A 25,607-nucleotide genomic window follows, 5' to 3' on the forward strand; every position below is an offset into this window, starting at 1 on the left:
AAGTAAATGCACGTGGCATGCAGACAAGCATGGCCATGCACACCCATTCGCGCAGACAGGCACAGACTTTCACTTCCCCCTCCCTGTAATCAAGAAGATGCAAGACGAATCTGCCTGTGGGATGAGTCACAGAGGCAATCGGGATAAAGGGCAGGATTCAGCATCCCTGGGGAATCTTTATTTATAGCCCTGGCTGCTGGAGAGGGGGCTGAAATCATTCCTAAGGAGCTTCAGTGATGGAGAGTGATAAGATAACCAAGAGATGTCATTCCCACCATCGTGCTCTCTTAGAAGCAGGCGCCTGTTGCTGCCGGAGCCCAGAGAAGTGCTGTGTCACTCCAGGGTTGCGGTCCACAGGGAGGAGTTGAGCTGACTGTGTTCTAGCTGGTCCATCGGCAGCCACTGGGCCCCTTTCCCTGGTGCACAGACAATCTCTATGCTAATCTGAGCAAATCCTCCCAGCTCCAAACAAACAGAAGCCTCTCTGGGCCTGCAGAGGCCACTGATCACAGAGGATGCAGTTTAGATTCAAATGATACTGTTTAATCCGCTGACCCAGTGGTCCTGCCTCTGTCAACAGTGTGGTTTCTGTAATGAGCAGAGCAAGCTCATGGGGCAAATGCAACAGCAGGCTCAACCTGCCCTCCCAAGGGCCAGGGCAGGACAGGGAGAGGCAGCTGGCTCTTTGTCAGGCTTTGAGGGACACTGGCAAAGTCCAGTGGGAGGGGTGGGCAGTGAGTTCTTTGAGTGCAGACTCTGTCTCATCTCCTGTTGCACTTGAGGCACCCAGCACACTGCCTGACACACAGGCAGTACCTAGAAGATCTTAGTTGACAGCTGGATACATGCATGATCTCTTTAATTTCCTGGTATATGAGGATGACAGTTAGGGTTCTTGGGTAAGATGCATGCTAGAGAGGAAAGAACATTTTCTAGGGAGTCAGGAAGACCAGGGCTCCAATCCTGCCTCTTCTGCTAGAAGACCTTGGGCAGGTCACCTAATCGCTTCAAGCCTCAGTTTGCTCACCTGTAAAATGGTAACTCACTGATACCTACTATGTTTTGGGGGCTATGCTAAGGACAAGAGATGGTACGAGTAAGTTACTTAATTATATACTACCTGAGAGGGATGGATATGAAGGTACTATCAGCCAATAATACTTCAGTTGAATTAATTGGTCAGATTAATTAATTGGTCCTGGAAGGGAACAGGGACCCCAAGGCTGTCTGGGACTGTCTGTTCTATTGGCCCCTTAGTTCTAAGCCCTTCTGCATGGCCTGGAGCCCTGCTCTGAGTGTGGGTTCTCCTTTTAGCTCTCATGCTTCTCAGTTGGCTTAAGTGTGAGCCTGGACCGTTGTTCCTAGCTGAGGCGGGAGACCCCTTGGACTGGATACCTGTTGTCCAGTGCAGACCCTGTGTTCTTTCCTCACATGCTCTTCCTCTTGGCCCCTGACTGTCACATTGGCTTCTGGCCCTGAATGTGGCACAGGTAAGAGCTGTTGCTCATCTTTGACATCTTGATTCAAGTGGCTCCTTTTGGGCTTGCTGGTCCTGACCTCCCTGACATGTCAGGGTTGGCTGAGACTGGCCTGGTGTTTGGTCTTGCCAGTTTCCACCTCTGATTCTCAGGCCTAGTTCAGCCCTGGAGTCCTGATGGGACCAAGCTGAAGAGCACTGAACCTGTTCTTCTAGGATACAGAGAACCAAACCCAGCATGAGCCTTGAAGTTTTTCCCGGGGGAAAGTCAGAGGGCGAGGGAGAGCAGGAAGTGAGTCTGGGGAGAGAAGGAAGAATCCGGAAGTGGAGGGCAGTCACAGTAACGGTAGACTGCCCATCCTTATCCTTGAGATGAAGAGTAGTCAAACCAGCCACCATTAAAACACCACTGAAAGAATAACACAGTGGTTACGAAAAGTCCATGCTTTTGAACCAGAGAGACCTGAGCTTGAAACCTGGCTCTGTCGCTTGCTAGCTTGGGCAAGTTGCACCATCTTTCTGAGTTTTGGGTTTCTCACTTGTAAAACGGGGTCAGTAATGTACTTGTCTCCCAGGGCCGTTGAGAGCATTAAATGAGGCGATGGATGTAAAGTGCTCAGCACAGTGCCTGGCATGCAGCAGGCAGTCAATAAAATGGTAGCTATGGTGACAGACTTGTTCTTTGACTCCTGCACTGGTAGCCGTTCAGGGTCATTGGGAGGATCTGATGAGACAGTGGATTTGAACATGTTTAGGAGGCTGCAGAGCATGATGTCAATACAGAGTACTGATATAATTATTTTAGGTCTCAGCTTTTGAAATTTGCAAATTGATGTGCTGTTGGACATGGATTGGGCACCTGGCAAACAGAGGGCATGAAGGACTCCCTCGACGAGGCTCCTATATGACACTGTAATCTGGTGCAGTGGGATGGAAAGTGCTTTGACAGGGTCCTCCTATTCTTACAGCACCTTCTGGGACCATCAATGTTGCTCATTCCTTCCAGCTTAGCACAGCGGTTTGTAAGTGGGGAGAGCACATAAGACAAGGAGCTAAAGCTTTATTTGCTAACCATATCCCAGAGCCTGTGACTCTGAGGCTGCCTGGGACTGAGTAAGCCAAGGAAGAAGTGACAAGGGACCAGGCAACAAACGCTGATTTACGACCTGAGGCTCCAATTCCAGAAGCCATATAATCAGTTCCTTTGGGAAAGAGTTTTAACCAGATGAAATGCCCTTCCAGCTGCAGGACTGAGTCCCAGGCCTGCTCCCAAGGGCAATGCCTTTTTATGTACCCTCAGGGGGAAAAAAACCTGGAGAGCAAATTCTGGGATGGGGTCAGGATGGGAATCGACCCTTCTACTGGCCAGATGAATACCTGAAACAAAAGTGCCAGGCCCCTAATTGTGGAAAGGGGTGGTAGAGTTCATAGCAAGATGATCTTACCGTCAGGTGGGCAAAATGGAGCTCATAAGAAGGGGCAAATAGTCCTTTACTTTGTATTCCAGCCTTATCTTACCACCCTTATAGACACCACAGGGGCTGATTCTGCTCAGCCATATTTTAGGTCTTCCCCAGGAACCCAAGTGACATGGAGCCATTTTAGTAGAATCTTGGGATGTCCTGTGTGGCCACACCTTTCACAGGTGGTAGGTTTTACAAACAACTACATTCTCCCCTTCTTCCTTTTTAGTAGAACTGGGTGGGCAGCAATGTGCACAGTGGACCCCTGTGTTAGATGCAGGGATGAATCATGTTTGGTCTCACTCAAACATGATGATTCAGTTCTCATTTGCTAACAATTGGCTTAGGGGTGGTCATGTGGTCCAGCTCCAGGCAATGGGGCCTGTGGCAAAGTCTTCTGGAATCTTCTGGAAAGATTTTTCTCTTTGATAAGAGAGAGACATGAGAGGAGAAACTCTGGTCTCTCTTTTCTTTCTTTTCTATGTCATTGGGTGAGGATGTGGTCCTTGGAGCTGTGGTAGCCATCTTGTCACCATGAGGCAAAAGCAAAGAACACTTCAGAGAAGCTGACCTAGAGCCCTGAAATTGTTGAGTCACTGATCTAAGCCTGATCTAACTGCCAATTTGCCAATTTCTGTTAAAGCATTAAAAGTCCTTACTGTTTAAGCAACTTTTAGTCAGATATTTTGTTACATATATCCCAAAGCACTTTAACTAATACATCATGGATACATATTGTATAAACAGTACCTCTTCTCATTTGACCTCTTCTCTTTCCTCTCTCTTCCCTGCCTTAACCCAAGAGACTCAGACTTGGATGCCTGTAGGGGCCAGGGCAGGGATATAGAAAGGTGAAACAGGCCCTGTGTAAGAGAAGCAAATTGGAGAGTGAGGGCTTCTTGTAAAGGGGCTGGTGTTGGTTAACCAGCTCTGGCTGGTAGTGGCCAATGCTAGCATGGCAATGCTAGCATGATGTGGTCAGATGGTTTTATTTTTCAAGAGAAATTGGAAAACCATATTTTTACGTAGAATCTCTCAATTTTATATGTGCATTTAAATTTTAAAGAAAGATACTGCATGGACTAAATGGACACATCTGAGAACTATGTATAGTCTAGAGGTCACACATTTGTGAGCTGGCTTTAGCCCCAGAGTTCTGTCTCTTCCTTGGCTTGATCTCAAGTGTGGGCTGTCAGTTACCTCCTTCAAATTTTGCTGTTGGGTAGGGCTATGTTTGTGGGCTTGGGTGATCTAGAGATGGGAGATAGAGGGATGGGGGAAGGAAGGGCAAAGGCCATAACTGTTGCCTGCCGTCAAGGCAGGACATCTGCAAGACCACAAACCTCTACCCCGCAGGATAAACTTTCTCTTTTTGTACTGCACGTGATTTTACTAAAAGGGTCACTGTCACTTTCTCCACTAAGTTGTCACTTTCTCCACTAAGTCCCATTAACAGAGGGCCCCTTCTCTTATCCATGCATCACTATGGTTCAGGCTCTAAGAATGGGAGTGAGGAGAATCTATCCTACCAAACAGCCATGAGGCTAGGAAGTTGGATGCAACCTCCTAGGAAGTCACCATCCTATATGACTTCATTAGTGCTGTGGACACAAATTTTACCTGGGAGCAAGCCTCCTCAGTCCCATTTAGCCCAATAAGTGCCAGTGCTTTTCAGCAAAAGAAAAAAAAAAATCCCATGGAGAATCCAAAGACATTGTAGAAAGAGGCTTGCATTGAAGTATCATTCCTCTTTCATGCTAAGAACATTTTGGGGGGCGGGGGGTAAGTTCAAACACATCCCCCTAGAGAAGGCTATGGACATTTTAGACCCTTGCTAAACTAGCCTGGGGACTCTGCTCCCCCAGGGCAAGTCCAGAGTCCTTGGGTCTCTGCATGCCCCAGGAAGGTGGCTTAATTTAAGTCTACAGGTTATAAAATTGGAAATCTTCATGTTTTCCTCTAGGTCATCAAATTAAAAAGTTTCCAGGGCACCTCTGTTGAAAGGCATCAGAGAAGAGCTAACATGGACTTCATACAGTGCACTGTACACAGCCCAGTGATGCCCGTCGATGACAGGAGACGATGAGTCACCACCAGCTTCGGGGATTGAGAAGAAATGTCAATGAAGCCATGAATAATAGGTGCTGTACTGACACCTAAGAAGGTTAAGGGCAGGAATTAGTTGGCAGGGAAGAAAACAGTATGTGGGGGATGCCAGCTACAGTCCTACAGAGCTTCTGTAGCTCATTGCCCTCTGATTGGGTAGTCAAGAAAAAAGAGAATTTCTTTCATTTTATGGATTAAAGACCTAAATGTAAGGCCAGACACTATAAAACTCTTAGAGGAAAACATAGGCAGAACACTCTATGACATAAATCACAGCAAGATCCTTTTTGACCCACCTCCTAGAGAAATGGAAATAAAAACAAAAATAAACAAATGGGACCTAATGAAACTTAAAAGCTTTTGCACAGCAAAGGAAACCATAAACAAGACGAAAAGACAACCCTCAGAATGGGAGACAATATTTGCAAATGAAGCAACTGACAAAGCATTAATCTCCAAAATTTACATGCTTGTAGCTTTTGAGCTTTTGAGCATGAGCTTTTGATATTGAGCTCATGCAGCTCAATATCAAAAAAACAAACACCCCGATCCAAAAATGGGCAGAAGACCTAAACAGACATTTCTCCAAAGAAGATATACAGATTGCCAACAAACACATGAAAGGATGCTCAACATCACTAATCATTAGAGAAATGCAAATCAAAATTACAATGAGGTATCACCTCACACCAGTCAAAATGGCCATCATCAAAAAATCTACCAACAATAAATGCAGGAGAGGATGTGGAGAAAAGGGAACCCTCTTTCACTGTTGGTGGGAATGTAGATTGATACAGCCACTATGGAGAAAAGTATGGAGGTTCCTTAAAAAACTAAAAATAGAACGACCATATGACCCAGCAATCTCACTACTGGGCATATACCCTGAGAAAACCATAATTCAAAAAGAGTCATGTGCCACAATGTTCACTGCAGCTCTATTTACAATAGCCAGGGCATGGAAGCAACCTAAGTGCCCATCGACAGATGAATGGATAAAGAAGATGTGGCACATATATACAATGGAATATTGCTCAGCCATAAGAAGAAACGAAATTGAGTTATTTGTAGTGAGTTGGATGGACCTAGAGTCTGTCCTACAGAGTGAAGTAAGTCAGAAAGAGAAAAACAAATACCATATGCTAACACATATATATGGAATCAATCCACTTTTATTACTCCCTTTCTTGAACCTTGTAGTGGGTTGAGTGGTGGCCCCCAAAGATATGTCCAAGTTTTAGCCCCAGGTACCTATGCATGTAATCTTATCTGGAAATGAAGTCTTTGAAGATGCTAATTAAGTTAAGGATCTCAAGGTGAGATTATTCTAGATTTAGAGTGAGCCCTAAATCCAATGCCTATTTTTTTAAATAAATAAATTTATTTATTTATTTAATTTTTGGGGGCTGCATTGGGTCTTTGTTGCTGCACGCAGGCTTTCTCTAGTTGCGGCAAGTGGGGGTTACTCTTCATTGTGGTGCGTGGGCTTCTCATTGCGGTGGCTTCTCTTGTTGAGGAGCACGGGCTCTAGGCATGCGGGCTTCAGTAGTTGTGGCACACGAGCTTAGCTGCTCCGTGGCATGTGGGATCTTCCCGGACCAGGGCTCGAAAACGTGTCCCCTACATTGGCAGGTGGATTCTTAACCACTGCACCACGAGGGAAGTCCCTCCAATGCCTTTTTAAGAAAAGGGAGAGAGAAGACTGAGACACAGAGACACAGGGAAGGTGGCCACATGAAGACAGAGGCAGATGATGGGAGCTATGCTGCCACAAGCCAAGGAATGCCAGAGCTACCAGAGGCTGGAAGAGGCAAAGAAGGAAATCTCCCCTAGAGTTTCCAGAAGAAGTATGGTCCTGTTGACAACTTGATTTCAGACTTCTGCCTTCCAGAACTGTGAGAGAATAACTTCCTGTTGTTTCAAGCCACTCAGTTTGTGGCAGTTTGTTATGGCAGCCCTAGGAAGCTAATACAGACCCCAACTTCCAGCTATATTGTGTAAGTAAGCTATTTCCTGAAAGCACAACTCTTTGCTGACCTCAGGTCTTTGATTATGTTACACCGGACACACATCATTTCTATATAACGTATGCAAATCTAAGTATTTGGTAAAAAATAAGAGATAGGCTAATTGATAGGTCGATAGAGAGAGGCAGGAAGTAAGGGTGAACTAATAGTTAAGCTACTGGGGCAGCTCTGCCCCTTTCCACACGGTAAGTGGTGAGTGCCACCCTGGAGGATGCAGGAGATGTGGCAATGACTGCTTCTCTGCTCCCCCATGGACCCCACACTATGTGTGACCTCGGCATTTAAGAATTCATATTTTTCACCCAACATGTGTGTACGTATGTACGTATGGATGGATGGATAGACTGATGAGTTTATAGACCCAGAGAAAAATCATATGGGAACTAATAGGCAAAGCAAAGAGAGCTTGCTTACACTGACTAATGTGAGGCTTGATATACAAATTGGGACTCAGACGGATAAGTAACTTTATACCCTAGCATATAGCTGGTTTGCTTTCTTTGCTGACTTAAAATAAGGCCAGGCATTGGGGCACCCCTTTAAACTACTGGTGCTGGGATATGTCTCTATTATAACAGCTTCTCAAAGAACTCTTCCCTGCACCTCCCAGTCTAGACGAGTTCCCGTCTCTTCTGTCATATGCTATCACAGCATCTTCCTTTTCCCCTTCATAGCAACTGTCATAGTTTGAAACTATATATTTTTTGACATTTTGTCTAATATCTTTTATACCCTACTGGATGACTTTACACGCAAGAAAGGTAGGATTCATGTCTGTTTTCTTAACTGTGGTGATTTAATGTCTAGCTCAATGCCTGACATATACTACTATTGTTACCAATGTTTGCTATTAATTGACTGTGTATTATGTGTCAGACACTGTTCAAAAGTGCTTTAAACGAATTATCTCTTTTCATCTTTACAGCAACTCTATGAGCAGGAACTATTATTATTCCCATCTTATAGATGAGGAAACTGATATATAGAGAAGCTAACTTGCCCAAAGTCTCATAGGTAGGAAGTGGCAGAGTTGAGATTTAAACCCAGCCACGATGGTCCTAAAGTCAGGACCAGTCACTAAATATTTGTTGGACAAATGAATGAACCATGATAAATATGACTGTGTATGGTGCAACTTTGAGACTCAGAACTGGGAGGACATGTATACATCTTCTGGGCTAACCTCTGAGACCCTGTGGAAATGTCTCCTACAGCTACACTGAGAATTAGTTCTCCAGATCCTTCTGAAACACATCTGGTAATGGGGACTCGCTAACTTTTCTAATTGGGCAACTCTATTGGGATGCTCTTCCTTACACGAAGCTGAAATTCACTTCCATGGAACTTCTACCTGTGGATACTTGTTCTGCCCTCAGTAGTTTAAAAGAATTTTAGTCCCTCCCACATAGCTCTAATAGGAATTTCTAATTAGGTGACAGCATCTGACCCAGCAATAGCTCCAGCTTCTGGCCAAACCACAGTGTATTGGTATCTCTATTAAACTGCAGTGTCCATGTCTGGATACAAGGCTTCCCAGGCATGCTAAGAGCAGGGTGGGATTATTCATCTTTGTATTCCTGGAGATTAAATGAGCTGCTTGTTGAATTGAAATTGAGTGATTTATAATGGTAATAAAAATCCCTTTATTTTATATTTGAAAAGTTACACAACACTTCTGCATGCTCGATTTCAGTTGATTTTCTATACAATATGACATTTGATCTCCATTACCTTTTTGATCAGAGGTTTAAGGATATTAGCATTACAAGCAGTGTGAGAGGTACTCTGAGGTCCAGAGAGAATGAGTGGCTTGCTTAGGGTCAAACTAGTAATAAAATTAAGATTCCTTCTAAAATTGTATTTTCTGGAAGCTATGTCCTCCAGCCTTATGATCTCCCATAAATCTGGTGGATTTCCCCAGCTCTGGTTCTTTTCAATACATCAACTGTTCTCAAAATTGTATTGGCAATTAGCCTCCTGTCATTGGAGGTGTACAAACTGATAATCAGATGACTTTGGGGCAGGGATATTGTACCTACAGCAACAGTTGAGACATTTAATGAATATTGGTCTAAATGACCTTTCAGGTAATGTAATGTCCAGTCTTATACTTCTATGCCACCCACAGATGACATAGGAGTCAGAATTTTAGCCATAAAACTTTGAAGAGTTCTACCAACCAAATCATTTCTGAATATAGCAGCATTGCTTCTTACTCCCAGCTGGAGCCAAGATCATCATCCTTCAAGACTGAAACACTGCCATAAACATACAGCTTTTAAACACTTATTACCAACTCCTTGTGAGAACTTCCCAAGACCATTTGTCCAAATCCTACTCATTTTTCATGCCTTCTTCAACTTCTATCTACTCTGACTAGTCTTTCTCAATCCTTTGAACTAGAATGAAACTTTCCCTCCCACATACCACCTTAGCACTTTGTATAACTCCTATAAAACTTATTCAAAGTCTGCCTTATATTATGTATGTTTTCCTGTTTCATTCAGGAATCAGTATTTATATTTTTGCCCTCCATTTATTATTAATTAATTTATTTATTTAACATCTTTATTGGAGTATAATTGCTTTACAATGGTGTGTTAGTTTCTGCTTTATAACAAAGTGAATCAGTTATACATATACATATGTTCCCATATCTCTTCCCTCTTGCGTCTCCCTCCCTCCCACCCTCCCTATCCCACCCCTCTAGGTGGTCACAAACCACCAAGCTGGTCTCCCTGTGCTATGCAGCTGCTTCCCACTAGCTATCTATTTTACGTTTGGTAGTGTATATATGGCCATGCCACTCTCTCCCTTTGTCACAGCTTACCCTTCCCCCTCCCCATATCCTCAAGTCCCTTCTCCAGTAGGTCTATGTCTTTATTCCCGTCTTACCCCTAGGTTCTTCATGACCTTTTTTTTTTTTTTCTCTTAGATTCCATATATATGTGTTAGCATACGGTATTTGTTTTTCTCTTTCTGACTTACTTCACTCTGTATGACAGACTCCAGGTCCATCCACCTCACTACAAATAACTCAATTTCGTTTCTTTTTATGGCTGAGTAATATTCCATTGTATATATGTGCCACATCTTCTTTATTCATTCATCTGTCGATGGAAACTTAGGTTGCTTCCATGTCCTGGCTATTGTAAATAGAGCTGCAGTGAACATTTTGGCACATGACTCTTTTTGAATTATGGTTTTCTCAGGGTATATGCCCGTGCCCAGTAGTGGGATTGCTGGGTCATATGGTAATTCTATTTTTAGCTTTTTAAGGAATCTCCATACTGTTCTCCATAGTGGCTGTATCAACTTACATTCCCACCAACAGTGCAAGAGTATTCCCTTTTCTCCACACCCTCTCCAGCATGTATTGTTTCTACATTTTTTGATGATGGCCATTCTGACTGGCGTGAGATGATATCTCATTGTAGTTTTGATTCGCATTTCTCTAATGATTAATGATGTTGAGCATTCTTTCATGTGTTTGTTGGCAATCTGTATATCTTCTTTGGAGAAATGTCTGTTTAGGTCTTCTGCCCATTTTTGGATTGGGTTGTTTGTTTTTTTCTTATTGAGCTGCATGAGCTGCTTGTAAATTTTGGAGATTAATCTATTTATTATTATTGTTAGCCATATGCCAAGCCGAGCACTTTACATGTTTTGCCTTTTCTTTCTTTATTTCATTTACTCTTCGCAATGACCCTATGAGGTAAATGTTTATGACACCATCATTTTACAGATGAGGAAACTGACGTTTGGACACTGTCATTTTCCTAAGATTACATAGTAAGTTTATGCCAGAGATTAGCTTATGAGTTCTTGGAGGACAGAGCCGTGATTCTTTATTCTCCCCAGTCCCCAGCATAGTGTTTTGTACACAGTAGGTGTTTAATGATTTTTCTTTCTGTTGCTTATTGCACAGACCCAGAAAACATCACACCACACTCAGGGTACAGAAAGCATGTGGTACAAGAGAATTAAAGCCAGGTGGATAGGCAGGGCATTGGATTGAGGTGAAAGCAAACCTTAGGTTTGCATTGAGAAACTATATTACAATAGGAACTCTCTGTCATGTGGCCACAGGAAATACTGAAAAAAAGGGCAGTGGTCTACAGTTTTGATTTTAGTCTTGGGTGGAATGAAAGGCAGGAAATTCTTATTATCTTAGCAGTTGGTCTGAGAATTCTTTCTAAGGAGAGATTCACCTTGCTAACCCTTGATAAATCCTCCTACAGTAGAAACTGGGACTCTGGATATATATATACTGTGCCTGAGCAAAGAGGAAGGACATATTTGTTGTTCTGGAAAGGGAGTGGGAAATATGAGAGAGGGAGAGAGGAGGGGTGGTAGAATCAGCAAGATGGTGAATCAGCTGTGCTGGGCTGTGCATGACGTAACTACCCTCCATAACTGTCTGATGTTCAGTCAGTTCTTAGAAGCTTAGCAAATGGTTTGTATAGATTTCTCTTGGAAAATGGGGAAAAGACTGTGCCTTGGGACATGGGAGTACAATGGCGACAGTGAATCCAGTTATAAGATTCTCAGCATTAGGAAAAAGCCAAGATCTTGAGGATGGTTTAAGGCTTTCCCATGCTGTAGAACTGGGGGTTTAAGGCAATATCACTGAGATCTCAAAAGTTTTTTGGGGCAAGTGTCTGTCATTTGGTAACATAGCCACAAGTGGTCACATGGCTAATTTGAATTCAACTGGACAAACAGTAAATAGACGGTTTTTGAGGACTAACCCAAAGCCAGGCACTGTGCCAGACTGGACATCTTCTCTGGACTAACTGGGAGAAACTGTAAACTTGACCTCTGGGAATGCTTCCCTCTGTTGTTCTGCTGAGAATTCTTTCTCAGTTCTGCTGGTCACGCATTGGTTCCTAAGGTAATTAACCCAGATTATTCTTCTCAGAGGCAGGACCTCAGTCTGAGAGCTTTCTTTCCCTCACTTTTTCCCAACAAAATGTGTCAATTTACAAAAAGCTACGGGACTTCTTTAAGAGTGTTCTGAACTTAGACTTGGGAGACCTAGGAGGAAATCTCTGCTCCAGAACTTTCCAGCTGCTTGACTTAGGGCAAAGCATTTCACTTTTGGGAGTTGTATTCATTTTAACTTGTCTCCCTATAATGATTTTTACCTGTCTGTCACACAGTATTCTGTGAGTGGCTCAAAGGCAAGCAGTGTTATCTTGTCTGTATTCTTAGCACCCTAGAACAGTGCTTGACAGTAATGTTTGTTGTAGAAATGAATTAATGGGGGGGACTTCCCTGGTGGTCCAGTGGTTAAGACTCCATGCTCCCAATGCAAGGGGCCCAGGTTCGATCCCTGGTCAGGGAACTAGATCCTGCATGCCGCAACTAAGACGCGGTACAGCCAAATAAATAAATGAATAAAAAAAATATGAAATGAATTAATGAATGAGCACATACCTGTCCTTGCTACTTCTGTGAAGCTTGAATGAGTTAATGAATATGAAAGAGGTTAAAGAAACCCCATAATTTGCTTGTTTATTAGAAATCTCATCACAGCTAGCTGCCACATTCGAAATTATAAAACTAAGCCAGTTTATTTAAGGCATTAATATTTGAGAGTCAGCTTTATGGGTTACCTCTGCTGGGGGCTACTTGTGTCTTTGTATGTGGGTTTTGGGAAAGAGTATATTTTCCAAAGGGAATTTAATTAACTCCTAGTAATTTTGGAAAGCCATAATGGGCATACTGAAAAAGGTTTTTTGGACAAAGAGGGGGCTTTCTTGGTTTCTTCAAGCAGGAAATAAAATCTGCCAGCTTCAATTGTCCCCACAAATGCCGCTACTACAGCATCTTTTCTAAGACTCCTGGAAAAATGCAGTACAGTTGTGACAGGCTATATCTTTAACTCAGTCTCCATTTAAAATGAAGCACAAGAAGCCCGAAACAAATGACCAAGCCACATAGCGACTGCGAGAATTAGTGATCATTGTGAGTTAAACGAACCATAGAAATTAACGTTTTTCTTTGGGTTTCATGCAAAAATTTCTCCCATTTCATTTTAAGTTGCATCTGCTTTGCACAAGTGATTTTTTTTTTCCAGAGCACCATGAATGATTTATGACGTTCGGACGCTGCATCCCACAAGATTACATAAGGAACAGAGAAAAACAAGAGATTGAGCCAAACTTAAAAAAAAACAAAAACAAACATTTAAAAAAAGTAGATTTCATCTTGGCTTCAGTCAGGTAACAGTTTTCTACTCACTAAAAGTGACTGCTCATTCCAAAGTGCACCCCATTTATGCGAGGATCCCCTCAATTTCCTCTCACTGTGGCCAGCACACTACTGTCAACTTTATGTTTGGCCCCCAGCGATGTCCTGGAATGTCCAACTGCCCCGATTCCTCCCCTTCTTCCCCAAAGTGAACCTGGCAGTTGGATTGTATAAACGGCCTCATTAGTTTGGTTGATGATTCGACAAAAACACTGATGGGAGTAATATCTACCAGGCTTGTCATTTCCTTCATCATGAGCTAATAGAATTTCAGAGTTGGCAGGGGCCTGGGACCATCTGTTTCTACCTGTTGTGTAACAGATAAAGAAACTGATGACAAGAGAGCTGAAGTGACTTGCCTGAAGCTACACAGCGAGATTAGCTCAAGCAGAGTGATGGATGCAACTCAACTTCAGGGTAGTGTAGTCTGTGCATATTCACCCAACAACTTTTGTCTCCTTATTTAAGTTGTAACATTGGATATTATTTTCAAACTACAGGGAATTTAGAATTCCTGTTGCTGACGTGTTTATGAAGCCAGAGCCCGTCTAGGGAAGGTGGCAAGTGCTACTAGCAAAGCAAGGTCCTGTGTTGAGGGTTCCAGTACTGGGTAGCAGGCTGGGTGGGGTGAGGTAGCTCACCAGAGTGGTCAGAAGTGTCCAGATCATCGGGATGAGAGCTTGTTTGAAACCTGAGGTCTGGTCAGTGGGCCTCTATGCAGTATCTGCTTTGAGGGGTAGGTATAAGATGACAACCTGAAGGTGAGACCATTGTGAGGAGTTGAGGTGTGACAGAGGGTAAGACAGTTGAGATGAGTGATCAGGGCGTGGGCTGTGATTGAGTAGTGGGGCCACCAATGGTGGGACAGGGGCCAACCACTGGCTTAAGGGAGCAGGACTGAATCATGTCATTTCAAATTTAAAGGCAAGGACTGAAAACTCACTACCTATACCTATGAGAAAAACAAGTAAGTTACAGAACAGTGGGTAGACTATGACTTCACATATACATAAATCTGTCTAGACCAGTGGAATGGAGGGTACGATGTATTTTCCTGGTTAAGAGCACCACGGATTTAGGAGTCAAAAGTCTTGAATCTGCTTTTTGGCTCTGCCTGTTACGAGCTGTGTGATTCTCGGCAAGTCACTTAACCCCTTTATGCCTTAGACTTCCCAACAATAGAATAAAACCTACCTTATCAATTTGCTGTCCTAAGATAACGTATATAAGACACTTAGCACAGTGTCTGGCACATGGTAAAGGTATAAAATATGGTCACTATGTATTTTTTTAGACTTGTTCTTTGGAGTAAGGCAAACCTGGATTTGAAACCTAGCTCTGTCATTTGTTAGCTGTGTGCCCTTGGGCAGGTCATAAACTCTCTGAGCCTCAGTTTCCAAACTGTAAAACAGGGATGGTAAATGCCACATTGTGGGGATGTTGTAAGAATTAGGTGAGGTAACATAGGGGGTTCAGCCCAATGGAGTCAAAGAAAGGTAGTACTAGGGGACTGGAAGCAGCAGGATGAAGTTAAAATGTTGGGTGACAGAGTCAGAGAAGTGAAAGGAAGAATGCTCACAAAAATGTTGATGGTGATTTTTATTTTCTTCTTTGTTAGTGTGTGTGCTGTTTGGAAAAAAACTGTTTAGACTGTTTTATTGAAAAGAAAAGAATGGCTAGTAAATAGAAAACTTTAAATCAACAAAAATAAAAGCTACTGCTTGATTTACAATGCTCTAGTGCTAATGATAAGTAGATAAAGCCAAAGAAAGACAAGCTTAGTCTGCAAAAGAGACAGACTGATGTCTAGAGATTTCTCTCTTAGGTGGAAATCACTGTAGCCGTTTTGGATCAAAATAACCTCTTTTTTTCCAAATCATCTTATCAAGTTAAGTATTTTGGGGGTGTAGACATGATCATAGACAGTACCAGAGGTATCCTGATTTTTAGTCAATTGGTGTACTGAATTATGGAATTTTAGAACTGGAAATAATTTCAGCCTTGCCATGAGGCAAGTTCTTGATGACTTTCTCCCTGCCTTAGGCCCCCATGGGGAGGGGTCTAAGAACCCTCCAAGGAGGTGCTGCTGCAGTGGTATTCTCAATTGCTGCCAAATGCCACATATTCTCCATCACTCCTTTTAATTTTGAACTCTGAACTGCATCACCCGCCATCCTGTAACTTCACCTTCCATCAAGGATGCAGTCTGTTTAGAATTAATAAATGAATTCAATTTTGCAGGATGGAAAATTAATGTACAGAAATTATTAGAGAATAGTGTATTGCATTTCTATACACTAATAATGAAGTATCTGGAAGAGAAATTTTTAAAAACCCCATTTACAATTGCATCGAAAAGAACAAAACACCTAGGAATAAATCTAACCAAAGAGGTAAAAGATTTATACTCTGAAAACTATAAGACATTTATGAAAGAAATAGAAGATGATACAAACGAAAGGAAAGATACACCATGCTCATGGATTAGAAGAATTAATATTGTTAAAATGACCACACTACCCAAGGAAATCTACAGATTCAATGCAATCCTTATCAAAATACCAAAGGCATTTTTCACAGTACTACAACAAATAATTAAAAAATCTGTATGGAAACACAAAAGACCCTGGATGCCAAAGCAATCTTGAGAAAGAAGAACAGAGTTGGAGGTATCATGCACCCTGATTTCAAACTATGCAACAAAGCTACAGTAATCAAAACAGTATGGTACTGGCATAAAAAACAGATGCACTGATCAATGGAACAAAATAGACAGCCCAGAAATAAACCCATGCTTATATGGGCAATTAATCTATGACAAAGGTGGCAAAAATATACAATGGGGAAAAGACAGCCTCTTCAATAAGTGGTGATGGGAAAACTGGACAGCTACGTGTGAAAGACTCAAACCGGACTACTTTCTCACACTGTATACAAAAATAAACTCAAAATGAATTAAAGACTTAACTATAAGACCTGAAACCATAAAATTCCTAAAAGAAAACATAGGCAGGATGCTCTTTGACATCAGTCTTAGCAATATTTTTTTGGATCTGTCTCCTTAGTCAAGGGAAATGAAAGCAAAATAAGCAAATGGAACTACATCAAACTAAAAAGCTTTTGCACAGTGAAGGAAATGATCAACAAAATGAAAAGGCAGCTTACTGAATGGGAGAAGATATTTGCAAAAGATATATCTGATAAGGGGTTAATATCCAAAATACATAAACAGCTTATACAACTCAACATCAAAAAAACAAACAACTTGATTAAAAATGGGCAGAGGAACTGAATAGACATTTTTCCAAAGAAGACATACAGATGACCAACAGACTCATGAAAAGATGCTTAACATCACTCATAATCAGGGAAATGCAAATCAAAACCATAATGAGATACAACTTCACACCTGTCAGAATGGCTATCATCAAAAAGGCCACAAATAACAAGTGTGGGTGAGGATGTAGAGAAAAGAGAACCCCTGTGGTGGGATTATAAATTGGTGCAGTCACTATGGAAAACAGTATGAAGGTTCCTCAAAAAATTAAAAACAGAACTACCATATGATCCAGCAATTTCACTTCTGGGTATTTACCTGAAGAAAACAAAAACACTAATTCAAAAAAGATACATGCATGCCAATATTCATAGCAGAATTATTTACAATAGCCAAGATATGAAAGCAACCTAAGTGTCCATCAATAGATGAATGGATACACACACACACACACACACACACACACACTGGAATATTACTTGGCCATAAAAAAGAAACCTTGCTATTTGTGACAACATGGATGAATCTAGAAGGTATTATGCTAAGTGAAATAAGTCAGACAGAGAAAGACAAATACCATATGATCTCACTTGTATGTGGAATATAAAAAACAAAACTAACAAACAAACAATACAAAATGAAAACAGATTCACAGATACAGAGAACAAATGGGTGGTGTTGCAGAGGGGAGGGGTGTGGGAGGGGAGAAATAGGTGAAGGGGGCTAAGAGGTACAAACCTCTAGCTATAAAATTAATCCACGGGGATGTAACATACATAAGGAATAAAGAATACGGTAAAGGAAGATGGCGGAAGAGTAAGACGTGGAGATCACCTTCCTCCCCACAGATACACCAGAAATACATCTACACGTGGAACAACTCCTACAGAACACCTACTGAAGGCTGGCAGAAGACCTCAGACCTCCCAAAAGGCAAGAAACTGCCCACGTACCTGGGTAGGGCAAAAGAAAAAAGAAAAAACAGAGACAAAAGAATAGGGACGGCACCTGCACCAGTGGGAGGGAGCTGTGAAGTAGGAAAAGTTTCCACACACTAGGAAGCCCCTTCATGGGCGGAGACTGCGGGAGGCGGAGGGGGGAGCTTCGAAGCCGCGGAGGAGTGCACAGCAATAGGGGTGTGGAGGGCAAAGCGGGGAGATTCCCGCACAGAGGATCGGTGCCGACCCGCACTCACCAGCCCGAGACGCTTGTCTGCTCACCCGCCGGGGCGGGCGGGGCTGCGAGCTGAGGCTCTGAGGCTCGGGTTTCGGTTTCGGACGGAGCGCAGGGAGAGGACTGGGGTTGGCGGCTTGAACATAGCCTGAAGGGGTTAGTGCACCACGGCTAGCCGGGAGGGAGTCCGGGGAAAAGTCTGCACCTGCCGAAGAGGCAAGAGACTTTTTCTTCTCTCTTTGTTTCCTGGTGCGCGAGGAGAGGGGTTTAAGAGCGCTGCTTAAAGGAACTCCAGAGACAGGCGCGAGGTGCGGCTAAAACCGCGAACCCCAGAGACGGGCGCAAGCCGCGGCTAAAAGCACGGACCCCAGGGACGGGCGGGAGACGCTAAGGCTGCTGCTGCCACCACCAAGGGGCCTGTGTGCGAGCACAGGTCACTATCCACACCCCTCTTCCGCGGAGCCTGTGCAGCCCTCCACTGCCAGGTTCCTGGGATCCAGGGACAACTTCCCCGGGAGAACGCATGGCACGCCTCAGGCTGGTGAAACGTCACGCCGGCCTCTGCCGCTGCAGGCCCGCCCCGCACTCCGTGCCCCTCCCTCCCCCCAGCCTGAGTGAGCCAGAGCCCCCGAATCAGCGGCTCCTTTAACCCCGTCCTGTCTGAGCAAAAAACAGACGCCCGCCAGCGACCTACACGCCGAGGCAGGGCCAAATCCAAAGCTGAGCCCCTGTGAGCTGTGAGAACAAAGAAGAGAAAGGGAAATCTCTCCCAGCAGCCTCAGAAGCAGCGGATTAAAGCTCCACAATCAACTTGATGTACCCTGAATCTGTGGAATACATGAATAGACAACGAGTCATCCCAAATTGAGAAGGTGGGCTTCGAGAGCAAGATCTATGATTTTTTCCCCTTTTCCTCTTTTTGTGAATGTGTATGCTTCTGTGTGAGATCTTGTCTGTATAGTTTTGCTTCCACCATTTGTCCTAGGGTTTTATCCGTCCACAGTTTTTAAAAAAAATTTTTTTTCTTAATAATTAATTTTAATAACTTTATTATACTTTTCTTTCCTTCCTTCCTTCCTTCCTTCCTTCCTTCCTTCCTTCCTTCCTTCCCTCCCTCCCTCCCTCCTTTAGACAACGAATCATCCCAAATTAAAGAGGTGGTCTCTGAGAGCAAGATTTATGATTTTTTCCCCTTTACCTCTTTTTGTGAGGGTGTATGTGTATGCTTCTGTGTAAGATTTTGTCTGTATAGCTTTGCTTCCAACATTTGTCCTAAGGTTCTATCCGTCCCTTTTTTTTCCTAAATAATTATTTTTTAATTCAATAACTTTATTATACTTTATTTTATTTTACTGTATCTTCTTTCTTTCTTTTTTCCTTCCTTCCTTCCTCCCTCCCTTCTTTCCTTCTTTGCTCCTTCCTTCCTTCCTTCCTTCCTTCCTTCCTTCATACTTCTACTAATTCTCTCTACTTTTTCTCCCTTTTATTCTGAGCCGTGTGGATGAAGGGTTCTTGGTGCTCCAGCCAGGAGTCAGGGCTCTGCCTCTGAGGCAGGAGAGCCAACTTCAGGACACTGGTCGACAAGAGACCTCCCAGCTCCACATAATATCAAACGGTGAAAATCTCCCAGAGACCTCCATCTTAACACCAGCACCCAGCTTCACTCAACGACCAGCAAGCTACAGTGCTGGACAACCTATGCCAAACAACTAGCAAGACAGGAACACAACCCCACCAATTAGCAGAGACTCTGCCTAAAATCATAAAAAGGCCACAGACACCCCAAAACACACCACCAGACGTGAACCTGCCCACTAGAGAGACCAGATCCAGCCTCATCCACCACAACACAGGCACTAGTCCCCTCCACCAGGAAGCCTACACAACCCACTGAACCAACCTTAGCCACTGGAGACAGACATCAAAAACAGCAGGAACTACGAACCTGCAGCCTGCAAAAAGGAGACCCCCAAACACAGTAAGATAAGCAAAATGAGAAGACAGAAAAACACACAGCAGATAAAGGAGCAAGATAAAATTGCACTAGACCTAACAAATGAAGAGGAAATAGGCAGTCTACCTGAAAAAGAATTCAGAATAATGATAGTAAGGATGATCCAAAATCTTGGAAATAGAATAGACAAAATGCAAGAAACAGTTAACAAGGACCAAGAAGAAATAAAGATGAAACAAGCAACGATGAACAACACAATAAATGAAATTAAAAGTACTCTAGATGGGATCAATAGCAGAATAACTGAGGCAGAAGAACGGATAAGTGACCTGGAAGATAAAATAGTGGAAATAACTACTGCAGAGCAGAATAAAGAAAAAAGAATGAAAAGAACTGAGGACAGTCTCAGAGACCTCTGGGACAACATTAAATGCACCAACATTCGAATTATAGGGGTTCCAGAAATAGAAGAGAAAAAGAAAGGGACTGAGAAAATATTTGAAGAGATTATAGTTGAAAACTTCCCTAATATGGGAAAGGAAATAGTTAATCAAGTCCAGGAAGCACAAAGAGTCACATACAAAATAAATCCAAGGAGAAATACGCCAAGACACATATTAATCAAACTGTCAAAAATTAAATACAAAGAGAGCATATTAAAAGCAGCAAGGGAAAAACAACAAATAACACACAAGGGAATCCCCATAAGGTTAACAGCTGATCTCTCAGCAGAAATCCTACAAGCCAGAAGGGAGTGGCAGGACATACTGAAAGTGATGAAGGAGAAAAACCTGCAACCAAGACTACTCTACCCAGCAAGGATCTCATTCAGATTTGATGGAGAAATTAAAAGCTTTACAGACAAGCAAAAGCTGAGAGAGTTCAGCACCACCAAACCAGCTTTACAACAACTGCTAAAGGAACTTCTCTAGGCAAGAAACACAAGAGAAGGAAAAGACCTATAATAACGAACCCAAAACAATTTAGAAAATGGGAATAGGAACATACATATCGATAATTACCTTAAATGTAAATGGACTAAATGCTCCCACCAAAAGAAACAGATTGGCTGAATGGATACAAAAACAAGACCCTTATATATGCTGTCTACAAGAGACCCACTTCAGACCTAGAGACACATACAGACTGAAAGTAAGGCGATGGAAAAAGATATTCCATGCAAATGGAAACCAAAAGAAAGCTGGAGTAGCAATTCTCATATCAGACAAAATAGACTTTAAAATAAGGACTATTAGAAGAGACAAAGAAGAACACTACATAATGATCAAGGGATCAATACAAGAAGAAGATATAACAATTGTAAATATTTATGCACCCAACATAGGAGCACCTCAATACATAAGGCAAATACTAACAGCCATAAAAGGGGAAATCGACAGTAACACATTCATAGTAGGGGACTTTAACACCCCACTTTCACCCATGGACAGATCATCCAAAATGAAAATAAATAAGGAAACACAAGCTTTAAATGATACATTAAACAAGATGGACTTAATTGATATTTATAGGACATTCCATCCAAAAACAGCAGAATACACATTTTTCTAAAGTGCTCATGGAACATTCTCCAGGATAGATCTTATTTTGGGTCACAAATCAAGCCTTGGTAAATTTAAGAAAACTGAAATTGTATCAAGCATCTTTTCCGACCACAACGCCATGAGACTAGATATCAATTACAGGAAAAGATCTGTAAAAAATACAAACACATGGAGACTAAACAATACACTACTTAATAACGAAGTGATCACTGAAGAAATCAAAGAGGAGATTAAAAAAATACCTAGAAACAAATGACAATGGAGACACAACGACCCAAAACCTATGGGATGCAGCAAAAGCAGTTCTAAGGGGGAAGTTTATAGCAATACAAGCCCACCTTAAGAAGCAGAAAACATCTTGAATAAACAACCTAACCTTGCACCTCAAGCAATTAGAGAAAGAAGAACAAAAAAACCCCAAAGCTAGCAGAAGGAAAGAAATCATAAAAATCAGATCAGAAATAAATGAAAAAGAAATGAAAGAAACAATAGCAGAGATCAATAAAACTAAAAGCTGGTTCTTTGAGAAGATAAACAAAATAGATAAACCACTAGCCAGACTCATCAAGAAAAAAAGGGAGAAGACTCAAATCAATAGAATTAGAAATGAAAAAGGAGAAGTAACAACTGACACTGCAGAAATAAAAAAGATCATGAGAGATTGCTACAAGCAACTTTATGCCAATAAAATGGACAATCTGGGAGAAATGGACAAATTCTTAGAAATGCACAACCTGCCAAGACTGAATCAGGAAGAAATAGAAAATATGAACAGACCAATCACAAGCACTGAAATTGAAACTGTGATTAAAAATCTTCCAACAAACAAAAGCCCAGGACCAGATGGCTTCACAGGCTAATTCTATCAAACATTTAGAGAAGAGCTAACACCTATCCTTCTCAAACTCTTCCAAAATATAGCAGAGGGAGGAACACTCCCAAATTCCTTCTACAAGGCCATCATCACCTTGATACCAAAACCAGACAAGGATGTCACAAAGAAAGAAAACTACTGGCCAATATCACTGATGAACATAGATGCAAAAATCCTCAACAAAATACTAGCAAACAGAATCCAACAGCACATTAAAAGGATCATAAACCATGATCAAGTGGGGTTTATTCCAGGAATGCAAGGATTCTTCAATATACACAAATCTATCAATGTGATAAACCATATTAACAAACTGAAGGAGAAAAACCATATGATCATCTAAATAGATGCAGAGAAAGCTTTTGACAAAATTCAACACCCATTTATGATAAAAACCCTGCAGAAAGTAGGCATAGAGGGAACTTTCCTCAACATAATAAAGGCCATATATGACAAACCCACAGCCAACATCATCCTTAATGGTGAAAAACTGAAAGCATTTCCACTAAGATCAGGAACAAGACAAGGTTGCCCACTCTCACCACTCTTATTCAACATAGTTTTGGCAGTTTTAGCCACAGCAATCAGAGAAGAAAAGGAAATAAAAGGAATCCAAATCGGAAAAGAAGAAGTAAAGCTGTCACTGTTTGCAGATGACATGATACTATACATAGAGTATCCTAAAGATGCTACCAGAAAACTACTAGAGCTAATCAATGAATTTGGTAAAGTAGCAGGATACAAAATTAATGCACAGAAATCTCTGGCATTCCTATATACTAATGATGAAAAATCTGAAAGTGAAATCAAGAAAACACTCCCATATACCATTGCAACAAAAACAATAAAATATCTAGGAATAAACCTACCTAAGGAGACAAAAGACCTGTATGCAGAAAATTATAAGACACTGATGAAAGAAATTAAAGATGATACAAATAGATGGAGAGATATACCATGTTCTTGGATTGGAAGAATCAACATTGTGAAAATGACTCTACTACCCAAAGCAATCTATAGATTCAATGCAATCCCTATCAAACTACCACTGGCATTTTTCACAGGACTAGAACAAAAAATTTCGCAATTTATATGGAAACACAAAAGACCCCGAATAGCCAAAGCAATCTTGAGAATGAAAAACGGAGCTGGAGGAATCAGGCTCCCTGACTTCAGACTATACTACAAAGCTACAGTAATCAAGACAGTATGGTACTGGCACAAAAACAGAAAGATAGATCAATGGAACAGGATAGAAAGCCCAGAGATAAACCCACGCACATATGGACACCTTATCTTCGATAAAGGGGGCAGGAATGTACAGTGGAGAAAGGACAGCCTCTTCAATAAGTGGTGCTGGGAAAACTGGACAGATACATGAAAAACTATGACATTAGATCACTCCCTAAAACCATACACAAAAATAAGCTCAAAATGCATTAAAGACCTAAATATAAGGCCAGAAACTATCAAACTCTTAGAAGAAAACATAAGCAGAACACTCTATGACATAAATCACAGCAAGATCCTTTCTGACCCACCTCCTAGAGTAATGGAAATAAAAACAAACAAATGGGATCTAATGAAACTTTAAAGCTTTTGCACAGCAAAGGAAACCATAAACAAGACCAAAAGACAACCCTCACAATGGGAGAAAATATTTGCAAATGAAGCAACTGACAAAGGATTAATCTCCAAAATTTACAAGCAGCTCATGCAGCTCAATAACAAAAAAACAAACAACCCAATCCAAAAATGGGCAGAAGACCTAAATAGACATTTCTCCAAAGAAGATATACAGACTGCCAACAAACACATGAAAGAATGCTCAACATCATTAATCATTAGAGAAATGCAAATCAAAACTACAATGAGATATCATCTCACACCAATCAGAATGGCCATATCAAAATATCTAGAAACAATAAATGCTGGAGAGGGTGTGGAGAAAAGGGAACACTCTTGCACTGTTGGTGTGAATGTGAATTGGTTCAGCCACTATGGAGAACAGTATGGAGGTTCCTTAAAAAACTACAAACAGAACTACCATATGACCCAGCAATCCCACTACTGGGCATATACCCTGAGAAAACCAAAATTCAAAAAGAGTCATGTACCAAAATGTTCATTGCAGCTCTATTTACAATAGCCCGGAGATGGAAACAACCTAAGTGCCCATCATCGGATGAATGGATAAAGAAGATGTGGCACATATATACAATGGAATATTACTCAGCCATAAAAAGAAATGAAATTGAGCTATTTGTAATGAGGTGGATAGACCTAGAGTCTGTCATACAGAGTGAAGTAAGTCAGAAGGAAAAAGACAAATACCGTACGCTAACACATATATATGGAATTTAAGAAAAAAAAATGTCATGAAGAACCTAGGGGCAAGACAGGAATAAAGACACAGACCTACTGGAGAACGGACTTGAGGATATGGGGAGGGGGAAGGGTGATCTGTGACAGGGCGAGAGAGAGTCATGGACATATACACACTAACAAACGTAAGATAGATAGCTAGTGGGAAGCAGCCGCATGGCACAAGGATATCGGCTCAGTGCTTTGTGACCGCCTGGAGGGGTGGGATAGGGAGGGTGGGAGGGAGGGAGACGCAAGAGGGAAGAGATATGGGAACATATGTATATGTATAACTGATTCACTTTGTTATAAAGCAGAAACTAACACACCATTGTAAAGCAATTATACCCCAATAAAGATGTTAAAAAAAAAATGAATACGGTAAAAAATATGGCAATAACTTTGTATGGGGACATGTCATTAGACTTATTGTGGTGATCATTTCATAATGAATGCAAATGTCCAATTACTATGTAGTTCACCTGAAACTAACATAAAATCATATGTCAACAATATTTCAATTAAAAAAAGAATGCTGTTTGTCCAACATGCTTATGTTTGTACCATGTGGAAGATCTCTGAAGGTAAAAAAATCATCTTTTAAAAAAAGTTCCGAGGACTTCCTTGGTGGTCCAGCGGTTAATAATCACCTTCCAATGCAGGGGACGTGGGTTCGATCTCTGGTCGGGGAACTAAGATCCCACATGCCATGGGGCAACTAAACCTACGTTGCAACTAAACCCACATCGCAACTACTGAGCTACCCACTCTAGAGCCCCTGCACCACAACTAGAGAAGCCCACACACTGCAACTAGAGAGAAGCCCACAACGAAGACCCAGTGCAGCTAAATAAATAAATAAATATACTTAAAAAAACCCAGAAAGTCCCAAGATTTCCCTTAGAGAGGAGATTCATTCATATATTCATATAATCCTTCATTCTACAAATGTTTGATGAAAGTTTATGTGCCAGGGACAGAACTAAACAAATGAACAAAAAAACAAACAAATAAATAGAGACAAAGAAAGAAAGAAAAAAAAGCACAGCTAAAGGAAAAAAGATTTTGTCTA

General features: G+C 41.7%; 1 protein-coding gene and 1 non-coding gene across 26 annotated transcripts in view; one reads left to right on the forward strand and one right to left on the reverse strand.

Moving 5' to 3' along the window:
* The window catches only part of ADRA1B (adrenoceptor alpha 1B), a 633,734-nt gene that overhangs the window by 133,938 nt on the left and 474,189 nt on the right, over window positions 1-25,607 (reverse strand). The window lies entirely within an intron of this gene.
* Window positions 12,348-12,420, forward strand: TRNAW-CCA (transfer RNA tryptophan (anticodon CCA)). Its single transcript has one exon. It is a non-coding gene; the product is annotated as a tRNA-Trp (tRNA).

Source organism: Orcinus orca, chromosome 3 (assembly GCF_937001465.1).
Source record: "Orcinus orca chromosome 3, mOrcOrc1.1, whole genome shotgun sequence".
Lineage (NCBI taxonomy): Eukaryota > Metazoa > Chordata > Mammalia > Artiodactyla > Delphinidae > Orcinus > Orcinus orca.